The 22,289-nt window shown below is 38.9% G+C and overlaps 1 protein-coding gene and 1 long non-coding RNA gene across 2 annotated transcripts in view; one reads left to right on the forward strand and one right to left on the reverse strand.

The window, feature by feature from the left end:
- The window catches only part of LOC135456204 (potassium voltage-gated channel subfamily KQT member 1-like), a gene marked incomplete at its 5' end in the record, with an annotated part of 404,683 nt that overhangs the window by 278,139 nt on the left and 104,255 nt on the right, over nucleotides 1-22,289 (reverse strand). The gene's annotated exons all lie outside the window — the stretch shown is intronic.
- On the forward strand, nucleotides 7,523-12,026 carry LOC135460248 (uncharacterized). The gene is made up of 3 exons (XR_010443195.1): nucleotides 7,523-7,634; nucleotides 10,973-11,144; nucleotides 11,646-12,026. It is a non-coding gene; the product is annotated as an uncharacterized LOC135460248 (long non-coding RNA).

The raw sequence follows: 22,289 nt of genomic DNA on the forward strand, positions 1-22,289 counted from the left end.
ACATAGGTGTAAATCTCTGAGGGCCTCATGCATTATTCAGTAGATGAAAGAGAAGGAAGAACCTGGAAAAGGCCAGGGGAAAATGTTATTACTGCTCTGCTTTGTAAAATTAACTATTTCAAGCTGCTTAACCTAAGCTCAGAACATTGTGTTGGACTGGTGCTCTTATAAAGAGGAATCTGCTGCAAATTAAAATCGTGTCTGCTGCTTTTGAAAATGAAAAACTTGAGAATACTTATGAAGTGGAGCCACCTTCTTTCCCCATTTTACTGATTTGAAAATGAGTCACATTTCAAATGCTTATTCCCATGTGTCATCCAGAGAAGACCACCCAAAGTCACTGCATTTTGGGCAAACTTTCAGTTCTCCAAACCTGCAGCAGCCCCCTGCACTCCTTCCCTCCTGACCTCATCTGTTTGGCTCTCAAACACAAGTGTTAAGCAGGACAAAGACCCACAAGCCCCAGCTCCTTTAAAAACACAAAAGGAAAGGGAAAACCAAGCCCCTACAATCTCAAGGTGCATTTATTAAATCAGACTGTTAAGAGAGATAAGAATTTCCACTAAAACCAGATCATGCCCCCCCAGTCTTACCCCAAAAAGTCCAGCATCACAAGCCCTGTTACAAGGACAGAGCCCACAGGCTTCCACCTCAGCTGATCTCAACAGATGGTGTAGCTATGATACAGCAATGTTTTCAATTAACAGGGATCATCAGGTGACAAGGGAATTTAATATTAATGCTTCAGCACTTGCAAAATGACAGCCACCTCTTATTCCTGGAGTACTACTCATCTAGAAATATATACATGAAAACCAGCTGATTAACAAGGGTTAGGGTTTGTGAAAAAACAAAACAACCCAGAACCAGCTGAAATACTGCTTTCCATTGCATTGCGGGTTTGTTTCCAATAAATGCCTACATTGTATTCCCAAACTTGCTCAGACCAAATAAAAGACTTGTTTATATTTTCTGCTTTCCCACTATTACATACACAGACCTGCCAGTAAATTAATCAAAAGCCATTTCCTCTCTTTGCTGAGTTTTCTCCTCAACTCAGATTTTCCCATTTGCTTGCATTCAGGGCTAGGAGTTAAAAATAGACTCGATGCTTGAGAACTGTTGGACACAGAAAACTCCTTAAAATACAGAAAAAAAATTCCTGAATTAAATTTAAATTGATTTGTCTGATAATATTTTGCTTCCATTTCATAACATTTGTCATGTTTATACCAGCCTTCCAGTTCTAAACACTGTTTCTACTAATATGAGAAATAAAGCTGTGGGCATTTTGTTCCTCTAGAGAAAAAGATTTAGCAGATGGCAATTTTAAAAGTTTTTTGATTGGTACATTCTGTCTCCCTCATGTGGGATTATTAAAGTTTTGTTCCCTCCTCCATTTGTGCATGTTTTTTGTGTCTTACACAATATAGAAGAAAGCAGCATATCCCTCCTGACACCTCTCCACTCCGTCCACAGGACTTTGATTGGAATTACTTCCACTACAAAGCATAAATGATGATGGCAGAAGATATCACAGTTTCTTCATGAGATGACTTTTGAATTTATGGGAATGTGGGACAGGGGTGTACCCTCACTTGCACCTAAACCTTCCTACCCTGATTGTGGCTCACACAGAAAGCTGCACAAAAAGGGGAAAATTCCAGAAAATAGCTCCATTAGCAACATGAAACATTTTCACCCAGTTAATAATTCCATTATTACACATCATGTACTTACATAACTAATAACTTGGATTATTAAATCTACTTCTGTATAACACATTTAATATACTTCTGTATAAAATATACTTCTGTATAACACATCTGTATAACACAGTCAAGACTGTTAGGAATGTCACAAGCCATTCTTCCCTGATGTGTTTCACTTGTTGGTTCACACACACACCTTCACTGATGATGGTTCCTGCTGTGAGCTGTTGCCTAAATATTTTCAGTTTTTATCTATTTAATCCAAAATATACTTGGTACCAACTGGGAGGAAGAAAGTATATATATATATATGTAAAATATATATATAAACACATTCATTACAACATTTATGAATCATAAGTGATGACTCAAAAAATTTGATTATTGACTACAAATTATCACCAATAAAATGATAATATTAAATAATACCTTTTAAATTTAAATTATAATATTAAAATGAATGCCTAAAATGAAACCAGGTGCATTTCAATAATTGCCTACAGAGTACACCACTCATTTAGACTGGATCACTGCAAGGTGACTTAGATATTTAATACTATCTCTCTCTATATATATTATATATATATAATTATATATTACATATATATAGTAATACCTATATATAATACATAGATAATATATATATACAATATATATAATATATATTGTATATTATATATTATATATGTTATATGTTATATATGTTATATGTTATATGTTATATGTTATATCTAGGTTTATTATTTTTTTGCATTGAATTTTAATTAGGTATTTCTACTATCTGCTAGTCCTATTGTCAATTAATTTGCTCTTGAAAATCAAATTGGATTCTTGTGACCAAACCTCTGTGGATATCTGCACTGGCCAGGAGCTGTGGCCAGTTCAATTTATTAACCTATTAAGCCACATTACTTTGCAGGTCAGAGAAAAGAACCTGAGACACTGCTGAAAAATGGAGAAATGTGTTGTTGGATGCTCATGCTTTCAGAGAGAGCACTTTTCCACCTCAGCAGTTCCTTCCCTGCTCCCTTGAGGAGGCCTGCAGAGGTTTTAGCTGCTGTGCCATCCCTCTCTCCAGGTGACAATTTCCCTGTGTCCCCTGTGATTAAGGGACCCTGTGACCCCATGGCACAGAGGCAGATTTGTAGGTCTTTGTCTTCATGCACTTTAAACTCATCTCCACAGCAGGTTTACTGCAGAACCAGATTTATTGGCAAAAAATCCCACAAAAAACCAATAAAAAAAAATTGTCTCTGAAGTCATGGCTCTTAGTTTCAGCTTCTTGCCCCACACTCCTCTCCCTCCCCTCACACCACAGAATTTGCTGTAGATGATTTTAAAACACTCCAGGAGCTGCATTTTTTTCTCTACAATATATTTTGGGAGCTTTTTAAGTCACAGGAGAAGGTGCTGACCAAAACACTGGTATCATTCCTGCCTTGCAAATTCTCTACTTAGATTTCTTGGAGAAGATGAAACAGGAAAGCCTTATAAATATGATTCCAGGTGGGAGATGAGGAGCTTCGCTGATTCACATCCAAACAGAAGAGTAACATCCAAGGAACCTCTCACACTTCCCAAAAAACACTTTCCAGCTCCTCAGAAATGCCAAGCAATTGCCTAACAATGTAACACCAGGAATGCCATATCAAATCTGTGGCCTTGCAGGCTTAATAAAAGCTCTTTTTAAATGGACAGCCCTATTCATTCATAAAACCTACTGAAAATACAGAGAACTTAAAATCCACTGAACAGCATTTTCCACACTTGTTTATCCTGAACCACTTCCATTGTTCTTTCCCAAGAAGGTCACACACTACCATGACCTCAGAATTCAGTGTAAAAGTGACATTTTAATATAGGCTGAATGGGATAAATTAACTATACATGAAATGTAATGGACTGAAAGTACTCCAAAGAAGAAAATGATTGGATTATTTAACAACTTATTAGTCAGTATTTTAACATTTTAAGGCTGTTGTAGATAATTCCTTATCAACTAATGATGTGTCTTTCCCTATTACTATTTCCCTATTACTGTGTCCCTAAAAACAAATTACAACAGTGCTCATTTGGAAGATGATTTGTTGATTATAAACTTAGGTTGGATCAGAGAGGTAAAAACTACTTTAAAGAGAGAAGCTGACACCTGAAATCAAGGGGGTTTTAAAATGCTATCACGAAAATTAAAGTGATAGTAACAGATAACCAAGGCATTGCAAATTGATTGATATTTCCACTTTTTTGGTAAAAGAACCTGTGTTTGGCAAGCTTAGTTGTGATGAGATTAGAGAATTTGCTGGTCTAATATTAACAAGGAGTTTTAACAAAAAGCAACTCTAAGCAGATATCCCATGGAAATGTGCTCTTACACATGGAAGTTCAGAACACTTCTATTTAAAGGACATGTTTACTATCACTGTGAAATATATAGAACATCTTTAATGTGTGCTTCACTGTGGCAGAATCAATCAAAAGTGGTGATGGTGTTTTGGTTTGAAGTTTGTACTACAGTTAAAGTTTGGTTTGAAGTTTATACTACAGTTTTCAAATCACAGACACCTGAAACTTTCTTAGTTAAAATCCTATAATTAAAGCAACCAAACTATAAAAACTATTCCATCTGTCTTAGCTTAAAACAAAACAAAACAAAAATTATTTCCTTACTCTAAAAGTAAGTAATTTGATTTATCATAAAGTGGTGTGAGTTCAACCCTCCCACCATACACATTGCATCAAAAACAATGCAATAGAATTAGCTATTACAGGAGATCTCAAGAACTGTTTCAAGTTCCACTTTGTTTCTGAAGTATTTTCTTTAACTGAACATTTGTTCTAACTTCTGTCACTCTGAAGTAGACAGGAGAAAGAGGGAGGAAACAGACCATCTCAAAAGAAAAACTTCCAGAGTTTCCTGGTGGTTTTCAACTTCCTCCTCAAGGAGCTGATTCAGAAACTGGGAGAGCTGTTTTGCTGTGTAAGAGCCCAAGTGTGCAACCCTGAGCCAGAAAAGGATTAGAAAAAATAAATCCTTTGTTATAATACTAATATTATACTTGCTTCTTTCTGGATTTTTTAAAAGTAAATTAGTGAAAAGTTTTCCCTTGATGCCTAAAAGCTGGTGAGTTACATTTTTTGGAAAGTGAATTCCAAGTTTAAGTAGTAAATAAAAAAGCTAGCTCAGCCTTTTTCATTCAGGAACTGCAGGGTATCACCAGAGCAAGGAGTGAAACACCAATCATTACTTACACTTATGAAGGAATGCCAAGCTGAGCACAGAGCAATCTCCTCAGCCTTTCAATTTATTTATATTTTTGCAGTGGAATGGTCAAATTTTCCTGAATTCACTGACAGAGAAGGAGTAGCAAGCTGAATGTGAGAATGCCTGCAAAGGGAACTCATCCAGAGGTCACAATCAGCAGACTTTGAAATTTGATAGAAATTACAAATACAACTCTGTAGAGGTGATTTGTACCTTGAAGCAGAAAGAAAAAAAAAAAAAAAAGGGGCAGAGTTTGGAAATTATTCTCTGTGTTTCAACCAGAATATTAATCCTATCCCTACTTAACATCACTGTGATTAACTTCATAGAAAATATTCATTGCAGTGGCACCTGATCTTTGGAGGAGATAGCTGAGTGTTACTGCAAAATAAACAATATTAATCACTACTATGCAAAAAATGCTGTGCAGTTTACTTCTGAAAATATGAGCAGTGCTCTTAAAGGTTATCTTTTACATTCAACAAAATGCTGGAAGCCTTTCTAGCCTGTAGAACTCAACCTTCAGCAAGATAATCAGCCAACTGCACAGATAAACTTTTCTCTAATTTGCTCCCAAATCATAATATTCATCCCCAAATTAACAGCTGGGTTTCTGGGATATGACGTAAAAATTATATCTATGTATATAATAGATAATTTAAAATATATTATCTATAATATAAATCACATATATAAAACTTATATATTATCTATTATCTATTATCTATATTTATTTCTTTTTTTTTTTTCTTAAATTGTCTTTGTTTTCCTCATGACTGCCAGAGGAATACAGTACCTCTGATTTAAACCACAGTGATCTCCCATAGCGGTCCAGTCCCTGTTTTAATTTTTTACTCACAACATGGGGAGAATAAAATATACTGCTGTAAGCATTCCTCCTTCCTGGCCAGCACTCATACAGAAAGAAGACAGATAATAAAATCTTTAGAAAGAGTATTCTATTACAGAGCAGCATGTGATAATATATCCTGGATGTTTATCCACACAGTTACACCTTTTTGATTGGCTATTTCTCAAAACTAGCATTAAATTAAAAGTTCTAGATGCACTGCTGATGAAATCTACTACAAACATTGTATATAGACATGGTTAAACTTGGAGAAAGCCAGGAGAACTGGAGCAAAGTAACATTTCCATCCATGAAACACAACTTATCATTCAGTTGTCACCAGCTGTGTAAAAATAGAGTGGCAAACACTGGTGGGGACACACAGTGTGTGATTAGCACAGTCAGGTCTTTCCCAGACTTCACCTCTGCTAAAATAAAACAGTATGCCACAAGTAGCATTTCTGAAGGAACATAAACTTTTACACCAATGTTCTGCATCTGACCGAGTGTTCTAAGCAGCATCAACATCCTGAAAAATGCTGAGGAAAACTTTCCTTGGGCTGTCCTCAGCATGATAAACATTCAGCTAAACTTCAGGCTGCAAATAGGTTAAACTGAAAATTCAATCACTTCCAGTGATGAAGATGTTAGAAGAAGTATTCTGCATCCCACTAGAGTGTATTTAATTTAGCACATACGGAAGCAGAAAAGGATTAGCTTTGTAAAGACATTTTCTGCAGGGGAACTGACAGGTATTATGGGCATGTTTGATTTCTACCTCTGGCTAGATCTAGTCCAGATTAGTGGGCTAAAGGATGCTAGGATGCATATTCTTGTTTACTTTAGGAAACAAATCCATTTGCATGCTTAGAAAGTACTGTAATGATAACATATTTTTAAAGAATTACCATGCTTAAGCACCTACTCACTAATAGCTGATTCCTTAATCTGGTAACATCTGTGTCCACTGATTGTGTTAATTTTATTGTAAGATGTTTAGGGAATTACAGCTAATGCAGTGGCCAATAAGGTTTAAATTCACTCAGTCTGTGGGACAGTAAGCAAAGCTGCAATAAGGGAGTGAAATGCCAGATAGAAATTATGTTCTTCCTCCTAGGTTTTCACGTGTCTCTGAAATGGCAGGAAGATGCACCACAGACTCTCAAAAGTACACAACATGTGTACTTTTATATATTTTCTGCTGAGTGCTCACAACCCACTTCTCCAGGTAAGGTCAGTAGCAGAATCAAGCCAAGGATGCAATCCACTCCCCAGGCAGGAACATCATGGCTAAATTACAGATCTTTATGCAGCAGGAGCTAAAGGATTGTATTTAACCCATTACACTTTAGTGTAGCTGGGAGCAAGCAGAAAATTAGCAAGGAAGGATTAAAAAAGCCTAGGAAAATATTGCATGTAAAAACCCAGGAATCTGTTCCACAAAAAGGAATAGTGATTGCTAAATTAGCCCAGGTGAACTATTTAATTGTTGAATGAACTGAGAATAAAATCTATGATTTTCAGGAAGTGAGTACTTGCCAGCTGGAAATGGTGGAGAACAGCTAACCTCTGAACAAGGAGTGAGACAAAGCCAGGGTAAATTGAAATATCAAGATGAATGTGCCAGCTGACTTGCTTTAGTTATCATCCCAATTGCCAAGGACAGAGGGGGGAAAATCCTCCTCATCATAATCCAGTCTTTATTGAAACAGCCAGTCCCAGCAGGCCATTGTCCCCAGCCTCATGATACTCATTCCCAACAAAAGGACCATGAAATTACAGAAAGGGGCTTGCAGCTCTTCAGGAGCAGGTAACAGAAAAGATAAACCTACAAGTCTTTTATCTGCAAAAGCTTGTTTTAATCTGGTCCAGGTCACAAGAGAGAGGGTGATTTCAATCAAATGTTCTTTATCTATGAGGTGCCACACAGCTCAACTGAAAAGGCAGAAATTAAAAACTAAAACACTATTTTTTTTTCTTTACAGAATAACCAAAATGTGTTTACCAAGTTATCTGGGAACACTCACATAGTGCTATTTATTTTTGTGTCCTACTCTGATATTCTGATATTTTCAGATCCAGAAATAACTTTGGTGCCTGCTGATTTAACAGTGAAGGTGTGCTCAGCCAGGAGGCACTTTGTACCTCCTGCAACCCCTATTGAAAGTCTACATAAATTTTTCCTTGCAGTTTCTCAGAAGTTTACTTAAAAGTGGAAAGGGTGACAACAGGACACACTTAAAAAAAAAAACTCTGTAAAATTCTGCCATAAACAAATTAATATTTTAATTAACAAATGAAGTCACACAGCAAAAGCAGCTCTTTTTTTTTTTTGCTATATTCTGACTCAAAACCAAAATGAATACTAATGTAATAATGCTACATCAAACACTGTAATGAATTTACACTGGTGCAGTCTTGGCTGTTTGATGACAGCACTCCCCCAGTGAATAAGTGCACAGTGCATTGTCCCCTCTAGAGCTCAACTTCAAAGCCCTGGAAAATCTCCTTTGAGTTTTGAACCTTCCAGATCAAAGCCTTGGAGTTCATTTATACTTTTAGGCTCAGATGAAGGCAGGCAGTAAGACAGCCGTGATTTAGAGGATAAATCACTTCAGAACAACGTCTATGAGCATTCTCTATGGCATTACACTTGAAATTAGATTTAGAAAGTGATACCACACAGACACAACTGCAGTTTCAGGAAAACTGAGGCAAAAAAAACCCCATCATTTTTTTTTAACTTCCCCAGTGGAATTTATCTTTTGATTTTGCAAGCTTGTTTACAAAATAATCCCCCACATAGGTCTTGATGTCTCACACCTATGACAATTTATTCTGAATTAGCTACAGATTAATGTATATGTCATGTTTTCATAATCAAGAATTAGCTTTTTTTGCCCTCAAACCATATTTCATAGAAGGCTTTTTGTGGCTTGGTCATTTCCTTGTTGTTTTGGGGTTTTTTTTAGTTTTATTTCCCTGTAAATATATATTTGGCAAATGGTCTGTCACTGGTCTTTCCCCACCAAATTTTGGGAAAAGTTATCTTGAGTGTGCCACAGAATTTACTAACCAAATGTGCATAAATAAATTATTCTTCCTTTTTTGGGGGTAATTCGTGGAATTCTGACCTAATAGATAACGTACAGATTTTGTTATCCATGTTTAGATGACTTCAAAATTTTATATTTATATTTATATATTTTATATGTTATATTTGTATTTTAATATAAATTGTTCAGTGTACTTTTATAAGTACACTGAACAGTGTATCTTAATGGGCACTGAGCTGTGGGGAAGAGCAAATCTCCAGTCTCAAGAGTGGACTGGGATTTCATTTTATAGAAAACACATCACCTTCTTTAAAGGCCTCCTTTTTAAAAAATGGTTTTCTCTAACTGTAAGTAGATTTACAAAATCAGGGAATAAGAATTTTACTTCCCTACATCCTCCTTTAGATTGTTTGCAAACCATCTGCACAGAGCTGAAAATTTTCAAGTGGAAACTTTTAAGATCTAAACAACAAATAGTCACAAAGTTTTCTGAGTTTGGATAAGGGTTTGGTTTGGAGTAATTTACAAATTGCTTAGAGTACATCTGTGAGAAGACTCTCTGGGAGAGGCTTGAGGGAGCTCTGAGGAGATAACCCAACAAATAGCATTATATAATGACATTTTACATAGTAGTTTTAACTAATTAATTTTAATTCTAGCTTATAAAATTATTGAATTATATTCAAGCATTATATTCAATTAATATCTTTTTGTTTATTCTTACTGTCAGTGAGGTCAAATACAACCAACTGATTTGCATCTTAAGCAATAAGGATAAAATGCTTTGTGTAAAACAGTCAGTGTGTTTGTAACAAGTTCTGACCAACTGCTTAATACAGAGAAATGCTGCTGTACTTACAAAAAAGAAACAAAACCCAAATCATATTTCTGTTTTGTTTCCTGTCAAATTAAAAAAAATTAAAAAATAAAAAATGAAAGGAGCCAAGGGACAGCTGAATGGAAAAACATTATTTTCCTTACTGGTCTCCCCTATTAATCATTGCAAGCTGTTGGACAAAAATAGTGCACACAATTTGCTTCTACTCAAACAAGACAAGGACTGAGAGAGATGTCACTTTTTGATGTGACCGACAGAAACCCTGGGAACTGCTGATGATGCTGAACTGGGCAATTTGGGGCAATTTTTTGCCCCATTTTTGAATTATATGAGTTACCCTAAGCAAAGAACCTACCCTTCTCTTTAGGAAACTGCCTTGGGAAGTCTCTTCATCCCAAGTGCAGAAGTTGTTCTCCATAGAAATGAACTCCTTCCCATATCCTGCTTCAGAGTGGGATTCTAGGAATGTTGACTGAATGCACATGGATGTAAGCAGAGTTAGGCCATCCTTAACTCACAGGTATCAATCTGAGTCCTACCAACAGCTGGTGTTAGATACTGGGACAAGAAGCTGTTTTCTTGGAGGAAATCAAACTGTGACAATCTGTGATGAGTGGTCTCTAGACCTACCTGTTCTCTAACTAAACATGAGCATTTTGAGCAGAATCCACCTGGCTTATCAGTCTTTGTAAAGCTCTGACTTTGTCTTTTTTTTTTTTTTTTTCTTTTTTTCTTGTTCTTGTTGCTTTCTAAGGTTTAACTTTTGGATGCAGAAATCCTGCCAGGACACAGGAGGGTTTATAAAACAAATGCAGCACACAAAGCAAAACCTCCAGAAGCAACCCAAAAGTTCTGTGGCAAAATATCATGAATTGTTTGTAGGTCCAAACCCAAAAGATGAGACCAGAAATGAGAATAATGTTACACTGCCCTCCTGAGAAGTTCATGAGTTTGCCAGTGATGCCTGTTTATTGGTTGCAAAGTAGATGGTGTTATTGGGTGAGGAAATGGGATGATGACTTTAAAACTGACTCTGTGACTACAGAGCAACTGGCCACATTCCTGAAGGAATCTCTGAAGGATTCCAGGGAGGATTTTTGCATCTTGTACACTGCCCTGCTTTGACTGCCATCTTCTCAGAGCATCTGTCACTGCCCAGAGATGGACACAGAGGCTGGACAGCCCTGTAGTCCCTATCAGTGCTGCCTCTCTTCTGCTCCCCAGGATGTTCCCCCGTATTATTCTCCTTTTCAGAGCCCACACATCTCCCTGGGGCACGGATTTCACTGGCACACATTCCAGGGCTGGATTTTGCTCTCCCTTCTGCACACACCTTGTTCCATGAGACAAAACTGGAAGTCCTACACTACTTAAAGATGTTGACACCTGGCACACGAGTGCTGTTCTTCCTGGGATTAACATTCAGGTGAGAAAATCTGTATAATGACTTTTTTGTACACACAGCTCCACTTTATAAGTGTTTTCCAGCTGGCAGAGTCAGTCAGGTGTGATGTGACCTATCTGTGTGTAAGCACTGGGGCTGCTTGAGACACGACTCCAAGTCTGAAATGTTTGCACAGGGCTTCAGGCAGGAGGAAAGATTGATTGGGGACTTGCAGCCCTCAGAAATCGCAGCCAGGAGCCAGGTGGGATGCCTTGGTGTCTCAAATGACAGCAGATACTGACACTGAGGTAACCAAATCCCACCCTCAATGAGTCAAGTGCAGAAGTTCAACGTGCAGACAGATTTCTTGTGCAACTACTCCATATACAGTCAGGAAAATGCAGCCGGGCAATTAATTAAAGAATGCATTCCTAATTTCTACCAGTTTGAAATAAGCAGCAAACTGAAACAAACAGTGTTTTTATCAGTCTTTCCAAGGAATCACTTTGCCAGAAAAACTGATGTATTTTTAATTTTTTCTAGGATATTTCAGCAAATACATCCCTACAGGATTCTAAACTATTTAATGTATTATGAAGCACATAAAAAGACAAATCTGTTACTCAATTACCAACCAGCTCTAATCATTGTGCTTATGTGTGTAGGGACTGAATTGATATCACAAAGACAATTATCAATCTGGCCTGTCCTGGTTTCCAAACACAAGCCTCTTCAAGTATGTCTTTAATGTGGTCTTTGTAATGAATATGACTTATCTTTATGGCATCAATAGTGTTCTATTTACTTCATGGACAAGTTAAGTCATGACCCTGTCTGCTTGAGACTGTCAGTGGGAATGAGACCTGAAATATTAAATATCAAGAAGTACAGCTCTGTGCATAAAAATCTTCCTTGAACTCTAAAGATAAAACCCAGACTGCAGAGCTGCTGAGATCAGCTGCTGGTGAGTCATCCCCACATAGTCTGGTCTTTTGTTTTTACATTTTGGTCATGTACAGACAACATGAGAGAGAAAATATCAATACTGGAATGTGACAATTAAAGTACTCTATGTACCTTGTTAATGAAAAGGTTTTAAATGTAACATGAGTACATATACACTGGTGTATAATTACCTACAGTTTTTAGTGTTGAATCCTGCCTTGGGACACAACCCTTAGTATGGGCCTTTGAAAACCATGTAAATATTTTTCCTATTTCAAGTCTATAATTTCCCCTCCACTGCTCTACATGCTGTCACTATCCTTGCTAGCTCTGGGTGTCCATGGTGCAGGATATTCAAAAACTCTGGGCACACGGCTGCTACAGAATCACCTGGAGCACTATCAGTCACTTGCACAACAGAAGAGGCAAATTTTCCTCCCATTAGCAAGAAAAGAGGAAAATGCAGCATAAAATATCTGCAGAGGATGGGTCTGGATTGCAGGAACATTTGCTACCAGAGGTACATTCCAAGAGGCTTTCACAGTCAAACTGCTCCACCTTTGCAGCACAGCCACCACACAGGTTTGTATAAAAGATTTCTTTTTTGTATTAGTACACATTTCCATTTGTCTATAAGCAGGAACAGAAGCAGAGACAGTGGAGAGCTGAAAGGCCAGCCCCAAAGGCTGCATTTGTCTGCCTCCCCCAGGAGGCTGCTGTCACACACACACACAAGTGTGCAAACAAGCAAAGAAAATAAATCCACTTCTGACTGCAAAATGTTCCCATAAATTTCCCATGCAGCAGCACTTCTGTGATTAATCCTGACACAAAGCACAACATTTAGCAGCCCAAACCCAAACATATCTGCAAACAGCAGGACTGATGAAACAATGTCTTTGTTTAGAGGTGCCCTGTGCTGATTATCTAACTCCATCTTACACTGGAAGCTTTTTCCTCTGTGGAATGTCCCTGCACTACCTGACTGCCAGTACTCATTACACCTTGAGGAATTTAATACATTTCAGCCTTCTGCTCTAGAAAATGAGACTGAACTCAGCCAGGGGGTTCAGAAGTCATTGCTGAAGACAAAGGGAGAGAGAGGGGGAGGAAGGGAGGAGGCTGCCAAAACCAGACATGGGATGATCTCACAACCCTCCTCTCCTTGGGAAACCATGAAAATGTGATCGGTGCAGCTCAGCCACGACACGTGAGAGCTGAACTGCAGCAATGCCTTTTTCTCATGCCTTCACATGCCACAGATATGGAATATTCATTTAAGCAGTAACTTCTTACAGCTTCTGGAAAAACTATGAAGTATCTGTTAGAAACCAGAACAGACAGAGAAGGGCTGCAGAGGACAAACCCACAACCTCTCACCTTGCAGACCATCACTGCAACACAAATAGAAGCCAACTCTGCTTCCTTAAATGCACAGGATCAATGGAATGGAGAGTGATCCTTGCAAGGAAGAAGATCAAAGGGTGGAAAAGCATAAAAAAGGCCAGTGTGCCTGCACAAATTGTTTTCATCAAACCCTGGTGTAACTACATTTGGTGTAATGTAGTCACACCAAAACAGGTTTCCTTGAGATGTATGACCAGGGATTCTGACCTTTCAAAAACTCCACAATCCTCTCGATGGAGATCAAATTAGTATCATCATCATCATCAATCACCATCATTATCCTCATTATTTCCCATTTCAACAACACTACAACTTAAAATATACTATGTATGAGTTTTTCTATGTGTGCATCATAAGAAAAAAATATTTTTCTCAGCCAGAAAAGCAAACATGAACAGGCCTAAGTTTGGAGAAAACACTTCTTCCACACAGCAATACAAATGGATAGTTTCAACTTAAATGAAAACATTTTGCAGAACTATTAACATTTTAAAAATGAAAAGGAGAATGCCTCTTCACTATAGGTATTGTTCCATACATCATCTCTACTTATTCAGGCATAGTCAAGGGCAGATTCTCAAAAACACAAAAAGAAATTCAGCACAGATAACTGGAGTTGGAAAAGTCAAATCTTACATTTCCATGCTGAGTGAAAAGAAAAGAACAGATTTCATAGTGGTGAAAACTGATCACATCTTAAAATCTGGCTTAAATAAATATATGAGAGAAAAAAGTGAGAAAGCCAAGATACCTCTATTTTCCTCTAGCCAGGTTTTGAAGCCTAAATTTAAGAGAATAAAAGAGACAGTTTTGATTATTACATGGGAATGTTGAGATACTGCAGACAGTTGTCAGGAAATCTTGGGCCACACACCAATACTAGAGGTGAGTTTTGGTTTTAGGTATTCAAATGTACAAACTGATGTACCTTTAAATATTTTATCAAAGGAACAATTTACATTTCCAAGCATAATTTTAGAAACATTATAAATAAGAAAGAAGGGAATGTTTTGTATACAATGGCTGCTGTCTTTCATCCTTCAAATAAAATTCAACTATTATTGCCATTTCTAGAGTTTAAGAAAGCACATTACAATACAATACAATATTATTGTCCCTTTGAGTTGCTTTCATTCTCCTAAAAACAACAAAAACACCCTCCAAAATGTGAACATACCTTTATACACTGTTCACTTGAAGGTGTAATCACTTGGTTAGTAATTTTAACTACAGGACAGGAGGTTTTACAGAGTCATGGGGCACAAACTGAAGCAGAGCAGCTCAAAGCACCAATTATTCCTTTGGTGTCTGAGCGCCCTCTGCATCTTTTGAGGTGCACATTGATTTAAAATTTCCTTTAAACAGATTCCCAACTCCCTTTTTTCTCTTGCCAATCACTCCCAGGCATGACTTTTCTTTCTCTGTTTTGAGGAGTAGTGGAAAGTAGGGAATCATCATCAATTCTTTTACTTGAGAATTACAAAGGTCAGGGCATGGGGCAAGAGAATGGAAGGATGACTTTTCATTTTCTCCTTGGCCAAAAACCTGACACCTGTAAAGTGTCCTGGTGGGGGTTTTGGCACTGTTATAGGGTAAAGGCTGAATTTCACCCCCAAACTCTCACACCAAATGGCCAAGTCTCCACCTGGGCAGGACAGAGCTACAGGACAGACAGAGCTTTCACTTACACAAACAGAAGCTGGCTGTGCACTAAAGCTGCTGTTTTTCACTCCTACAGCATTTTTCAAATCCAATTGTGTGATAAAACAACAACAAGCTGGTAGGAGTTAGAAGGTTTGGTGATTTTATCTTTTTGCAAGACAATTATCTATAGTGAGTAACCTGCTACATTAGAAATGGTTAGAACAGCTGAAAAGTACCTGCAATATATATTGCTTATCAAATATTTCAGCAGTTAAAATAAAGTGTTCATACAAGAATTGAGGGGAGGGGTTTGTGCTGTTTGAACAGCCCTACTCCAGACCTGCTTTTGCTAAACAGGATTGCAGCAACAGCAGTTGCAGGAGCATTGGCACACAGACAGGGATGAAAGATCATCTGCCACAGAGAACACAGCAAATCCAACAGGAGCAGGCTCAGGTTTGAGCTGCCCTTAAAGGGACACTGATAATGTGAGGCTTTGAACATGCAGTGCTACCCCAAAGTTCAAGGAAAAAGATATGTGAGGGTGTTGGGAGCACAGAGAAAACCTCTGTGGCCAGTAGAACAACTGGACAGCTAAGCTAATACTGAGCTATGCCTCACTGAACTCTACTTTACACCAATTTCTAACTACATCATTTACTCCAGGATGTGCAGCCTCCAGCTCCAGAGACTGAGGAAAATTAAGTTTTTGTGAGCTGTGTAGGATGATGCTTTTTCCACTCTTGAGATGTATCCATAGCATATATCTAACTGCCTCTCCTCCCCCATCATCACCTCTGGAACGGAGCTTCCAAAACCACATTTTTCAGTGGTTTTGTGAGAAAAAACAAAATTTTGAGCTGAAAACAAAAGTCCCTAAAGGGCAGGTTCCCAGCAGCTGCGATACGGGAAGTTTCTCAGCCTTGGGAAGAATTCTCTGATACAAAATGAGGATGGGACCCCTTTAATACCATACCTGCTTTGTCATTTACTGAGTATTCAGTGGGAGACACAGGTTTAGCTGCCTGCCCTGCTGACTATGGTGGAGAAACTTGCAACGCAGTTTTTCACACTCACACAGAATAAAACAAAAGAAATCCCACATTTTTCCAGCCAACAGCCTGACTGCACCTTTTCCAGTGTTCCAGAGTTATATTTTTTTTATCAGTATTAAAAGCTAAGATACATTAAAGATTCACTCTCTTTTGGCTGTCAATCACCTGGCAAGGAGATACCAGCACCATCAATAACCAAACAACACAATGTTATATCTTTTGCAGTGACTATGTGAAAAATAAGAATGTGAAAAAACCTTGACATGACCATCACATCACATTTATGTAAAGTCATGGGGCAATTGGAGAACTGGGTGAAAAAAATACCCATGGCACGTTATCATTAAATTACTTAATTGCATTTAAGTGTAATCAAATGCAATTGCAGCAGCTCAGGTGCACAGCAGAAATCTTATCCAACTTTTGCCCTTCCAGGCTGGCTTTGGGCACTTCCTTGAGCAGCAGCGGGTGCTGTGCAGCTGTTGAGCTGCTGCTGGATCTGGGTCACAGCCCTGCTGAGGAAACAGAGCAGGGCTTGGATTCAGATCAAGTCCTGCTGCAAACTGGGGCACACTCTTGGGAAAGGGGACTGGCTGGAGCAGCCACAATTAAAAGCCTTACACTGAGCAGCTCAGAGCAGTGAGGAGTTAAAGGCCTGGTGCTGCTGTGCCCCAGTGGACAAAAGCACCTCAGTTCTCCCCATCTTCCCTCCCTCCTGTCCTGTATCTCCCTTTTGATGTGGTGGGCCTTATTTTGAACCTCATTATGAGCTCTTTGAAGCAAGAACTGTGCTTTCCTATAGGTTCACAAAGCACAGAGCACAGCTGAGCTTGCAGGGATGTTTCCAATAACAGCTCAGTCATTTAGATAATGTTCTCCCAGAATGACTGAGAGTGATGCCAGCCATGTGTTGAGCAATGCTCTCTCTCTACCAGCAAATAAGGAACCCAGAGGTTGCATGAAATCAACTGCTCAGAAAGCCCACAACAGTCAAACTTGGCTTGTTGGCTCCAAGGAGGCAAAGATCTGACATCTGCACTATTAATATTGAAAAACAGCCTCCTCCTGTTTTATCTTAGAGTGCCTGTGGTCCACTTGTGTTGCCACATATCAAAAGGGCAATAAACAGCACAGCTTAGTGATTTTATTACTGCAGTATGTTATGGTGGGAGTTAACAAATAGGTAATAAGATAGGCTTCCAGTTGTAGTTTTTAGGGTACTGTTACATGCAACTCAGAGCAATGGTGACCCAAGAAACATTACTAAACACATTTTCACTTTTTATTGTTGTGCTTACAGGGAGATTTATGTAGGCTTTTTACAAACCTAAAATGGTTGTGATAATTTATGGCCATGAGATATTGCTTTTAGAAAAATTTTGAGACTTCTAGGTACAGACTGCCAAAACCTATAAAATCTAGCTCTGAAACCTTGAAGAAAAGAGCAATAGGCTATTCAGTTTGTGTGTTAAACCACATCTGTGTGCAACATACAGTAGAGTACTTTAATGCTAAATTATTCCAAGATGAACAACCTGCACAAAAAAAAAAAAACAAAAAAAAAAACCAAACCAAATGCTCCCCCCCCAGAAAAATCCCAGCCAAAACATTCTTTTCCAAACTTCTGCATCTCATGCTTTATGCCACATTGCAAGGAATCTGTTTCAGATACATCAATTTATTGATTTAATAAATCCACTCCTTGGAAAACCTCCTTATTGGACACCCACACTCCAAACTGCCTGACCTTCAGCAAGTATTATGGCAAAGCAGCATCTTTCCCAATTTCAAGGCAACAACTCTGTTTCTGTCCTGAGCCACACTTCCACCATACAAGAAAATCAGTCTCACAATGGGTGGCTGAGACACAACACTCCAGTGAACCCTAAATGAGCCAGATTGGCAGGACTTTTTAATGACAACATTCTTTAAAACACTAAAATAGTATGCAAAAGCTGCATTTTAATGTTGATCCTCCTAAACAACATCAGCAAAAGGCCAATAAAGATTTATGGCTTCACAACAAAATAAAGTGGATCTATGTCATCTTGTACTGCTACTTGTAGAGGCAAGGAGGGAGGTCAATGAGAAAGTATTTATTATTCTATTCTGTGCTAAGAAAAATAAATAAAATCACAGTGAATCAGATGAACTATTTATAAATTACAACATGTAATAAGGGATGGCAGACATTATAGAGGAAAAAAAAAACTAATTTATTTTTCCTCTGGTGATCAGCAGAGCAGGGACAGTGGAAAACAGAGCGTAGCAAAGTGTGGCATTCCAACCTCATTCCTACCTTAATAGGCTTGCTGGGGCCCCCTGTTTGCAACTGGCAAAACTCCAGAAATTACCCCACAATATCTGTCTTAGCAGGCTCAGCAGGAGACCCTGCAAACAGCCCTCACCCAATGAAAGCCTTAATTTCAGCTGTCCCTGCCAAACTGGGATATTTTCAGCATACAACCCAGGAGCACACCAGCCAAGCAACCAGCAGCTCTCTAGACAAGACACAATTATGAAACTCTTCCACTTCTTATTGCAGAAATGTATTTTTTTCCCTTAGAAATGAGTAATTCATTTTTTTAACAGGGTGAGTGATTGTATGGATGTACACAAAGTGTTTGCTCATGCAGAGCTCTCCCTTCTAAAAGTTTTAGAATTAGTAAATTAACAAAAATTCTGCTCAGTAAGCTGTTTTTTAAATGAACCTAGAAAAAGCAGACTTGACAACAATTTAAAAAAAAATCCAAAACAACATAAATAGATGTATCAATAGTTACCTTTCCCTAGGCTATCAAATATTATGAATGCTTATTTTGAGAATAAGGCAGTGTGACATCACTTATTTGGGATAGAACCAAATTCCAGGAAGAATAATTTAATTATTGCCTCTGGATATCAGTTATAAGTGGAGATTAGAGTTTTTTTGGTTATAAAGGGCAGGTGATCCACTATAAAACCACTGTTTACTCTTTTTACACATCTTTCAGCCAGCATAAAAATATTTCTTAACCTTCACGGCTCCCAATTTTCAATCTGGCAGATTGGCTATTCTAAGAATAGGTAAAATGTTATAAATCAAAACAGGGAATGTGACCTTTCAAAGTAGAACAGACATGAAGAACCTTACTGTCTACCACAGTGCTTCAGCAAAACATCCTGATGCTAGAACACAAAAAGAAGTTGTTGTCAGTCATAAACTGTAAGTTCATTCCTAGAAATCAAGATTTCCTTAAGTGGAATACAGTGTAAATGAAAAGAGAGTGAGTGATCCATACAGACTCTCAGTATTACTGACATAATAAAAGAAAAAAAACCCCACAGATCATTATCCTTGCTAAATATTCATTATCATCAAATATTTATTATCACTTAATTCAGCTAAGCTGCTGAAGTGCCTGTATTTTGAAAGGGTAGAAAAAGAAATAAAGTCTTTCCAGGAGGGAATAAAGCAGAGAGCTGTTACATATGAATAAACAAAAAGGTAAGTGTGCTCATGAGATTGTCTACGTAATTATTTGATGGTTAGGTTAATTAAATTAAAAACTAGCTTTAATTCTGCATAGAACCAGAGTTTCTATATATTAAACACTTATATAAACTGCAGCCAATTTAATTTGAAACTTTTGGATTTACTGAGCCCGCTCCTTGTATCCCTAAGAAATTCAAATGGAAGAAACACATTTGAACATATGTCCTTGCTGATCAAGAGTGAAACAAACTGTAACATCCTTGTTTGACAACTCTCTGAGGAAGCTTTAGGTATCATTTTACTCCTAGACATGACCACTTTGAAACTGGCAGGCTCCACCAGGTGTGAGCAGCAACGAAAGCGCAAAATTGATATATCAACATCAGCTACTAACACGGTGTTGTTTTGGCTGCTGAACTCCATGGGTGCAGAAATTCCTTCCTCTGGGAAGTCAACAGGGGAAGTCTGGCATGTGGATAACCCAATCCAATGCAGTTATCCTGGCAAACCCCAGGCCACGCCAGGCCCCCAGCAGCAGTGATGTGGGCGCCGTGTCCAGCCTGGTTTTGCTCAATGCCAACAGGCTGGCTCAGCTCTGCTTTCCCTGATTGGGTTTTATCAGTAAAACCCCTGTGAACAAGGCTCTTCTGTAAGCACAGAAAAATCAACCCCTAGCACAGTGAAGCAGCAGAGAAAATATGAAACAAAGCAGAAGCATGCTTTGAATAAAGGTTTGTGTGTCGGTGCCCACAACAACAATGCAGGCCCAGCCCAGCAGCAGCACCCCTGTGTCACAGAATGAAAACCTCAGCTGGCAGATCCCAGCATTTACACTGCTCTGAGGGCTCTGGACACAGTGCAGGCGGGAGAGATGGCAGCTTCTGGCCTCCAGATCCCATAAATTGAAGGACAAAATCAGGGGAACACGGGCCGGGCCCACGTGCTGCAGCATGGGAAGCACAGGCTCAGTTCCAGCCTCTGCCCAGCAGAACCATTTCCCAGATGTCTTCCTGTTCCATGGGGCAGTGTAGCCACTATGATAAGCATTTCTCTCAGGATGTTCTGCTGGAATATCTGGGTGAATATCTGGGTGCGCCCCTCTGCCAGGATGGTGCTTGTTTTCTGGAGTCTTGGGACTCATCGCTGACTCCACATGGAAAAAAGTCTGGGGTTTTTTTGGTTTTGTTTTTTTTTTCTTCCCTCTAGATCTACACTGAAATGTACTTATTTCCTTTCAGTTTCATCACTGTGGTCTGTGGTTTTATCATCACAGCTCTTACTGTGATAATGTTCTGTCTACACTAAGATTTTTTACTATTGTCAGCGACAGGCACCCACCCAGCGGTGCAACCCACTACTCCCTCAGGTGATATTAAACCAACTCCTCAAGGCTGAAACCAGAAGCCTGCACCCCAAAATGAGCACCAAACCCCAGGCTGTGACACCCTCAATCTGTGTTCTCACCTTGATGGACCATGGAACTGGTGTTCCCCTATGAGAGCCTTGAGAAAGCCCAGGGAGGGAACCCTGTCTGCTCTTCTGTCTGGTGCAGATGACCTCTTCATCATATAACTTAAAAATGCTTGCCAGCAATATCTGCTAAATGGCTGAAAATCTCCTTCCAAAATTGTAGCAGGAAAATTGTCTTGATATTTAAGACAAAATACCAACTGCAGAGGCAGGCAGAAATCTTGTAGGCAGAAAGTCTTTCTCCTTAAATTTGACTTCAGCTCTGAGAACTACATAATTCGTTTTCAAGCCCCCCAGAGTGGCTCCAACCTCTTGCCTGCTTAGACAAAGCTAATGAGCACATTCAAAGCCTGAGCTTTACCTAGTCCTGGTGCTTGAAAATGCAGAATATGTAAAACTCCCCCAACAAACCCAGGTTTCAGTGCTGAGAAGGCTCAGCCTCCTAATCCTACTGTGTTCAAAAGAAAGTTGCTTTGTTTACATGAAATTGGCATTCAGAGTTTTTCCCCCAACAATCTGGACAAATTTAAATCAGTAGAACATTCAGGCAAAGTTACAGATTTCAGTGCACAGAAAGCTTAATGCACAGCACCTCCTAACACACAACAGACCTTCTTTAAACTGCAAACAAAGGCTGAAGGTTGTTTTGTAAAAAGAAAAATCACTGCAAAAGGTCAAGATTTTCTGGATAATGGGAGTCTCAATAGAATATGCAGCCACAGCTGCCCTGTCTGAGGGCAAGTGATGCTTGAGATATCACCAGACACTGTACAAAACCAAGAGGGATGACAGAGAGGAGGTTGCTGGGCTGTAGCCGAGCAGCAGAGAGATTAAATGTAGCCAGGACATTTAAATCCAGGCAAATCATTTCCAAACTCATAAGTCATAAGGTAACCCAGTGTTCCTGGCAGCTAAGGCAACTAGAAATGCAAGCAGAATATATAATTTTTGTGTACCCCAACAGCAAATGGAAGCACTGAGAGAATGGCAGTTCTTACTGACTTCCAAGAAAGCCAGATCCTTGTTTTCTGAGGGAGTTGAGCCTTTATTTCTCAGCATGCTGTCTGTGCAAATGCACTCCTCTTCCTTCCCTCCTCCCCCATCCCAGCTTCCCCATGTTCCACCAGCCAAAAAACACCCAGCAGCAGGACAAGGGCAAAAGAAGGGGGTGGAAAGAGGGAATTACAATGG

Source organism: Zonotrichia leucophrys, chromosome 1A (genome assembly GCF_028769735.1).
Source record: "Zonotrichia leucophrys gambelii isolate GWCS_2022_RI chromosome 1A, RI_Zleu_2.0, whole genome shotgun sequence".
Taxonomy (NCBI): Eukaryota; Metazoa; Chordata; class Aves; order Passeriformes; family Passerellidae; genus Zonotrichia; species Zonotrichia leucophrys.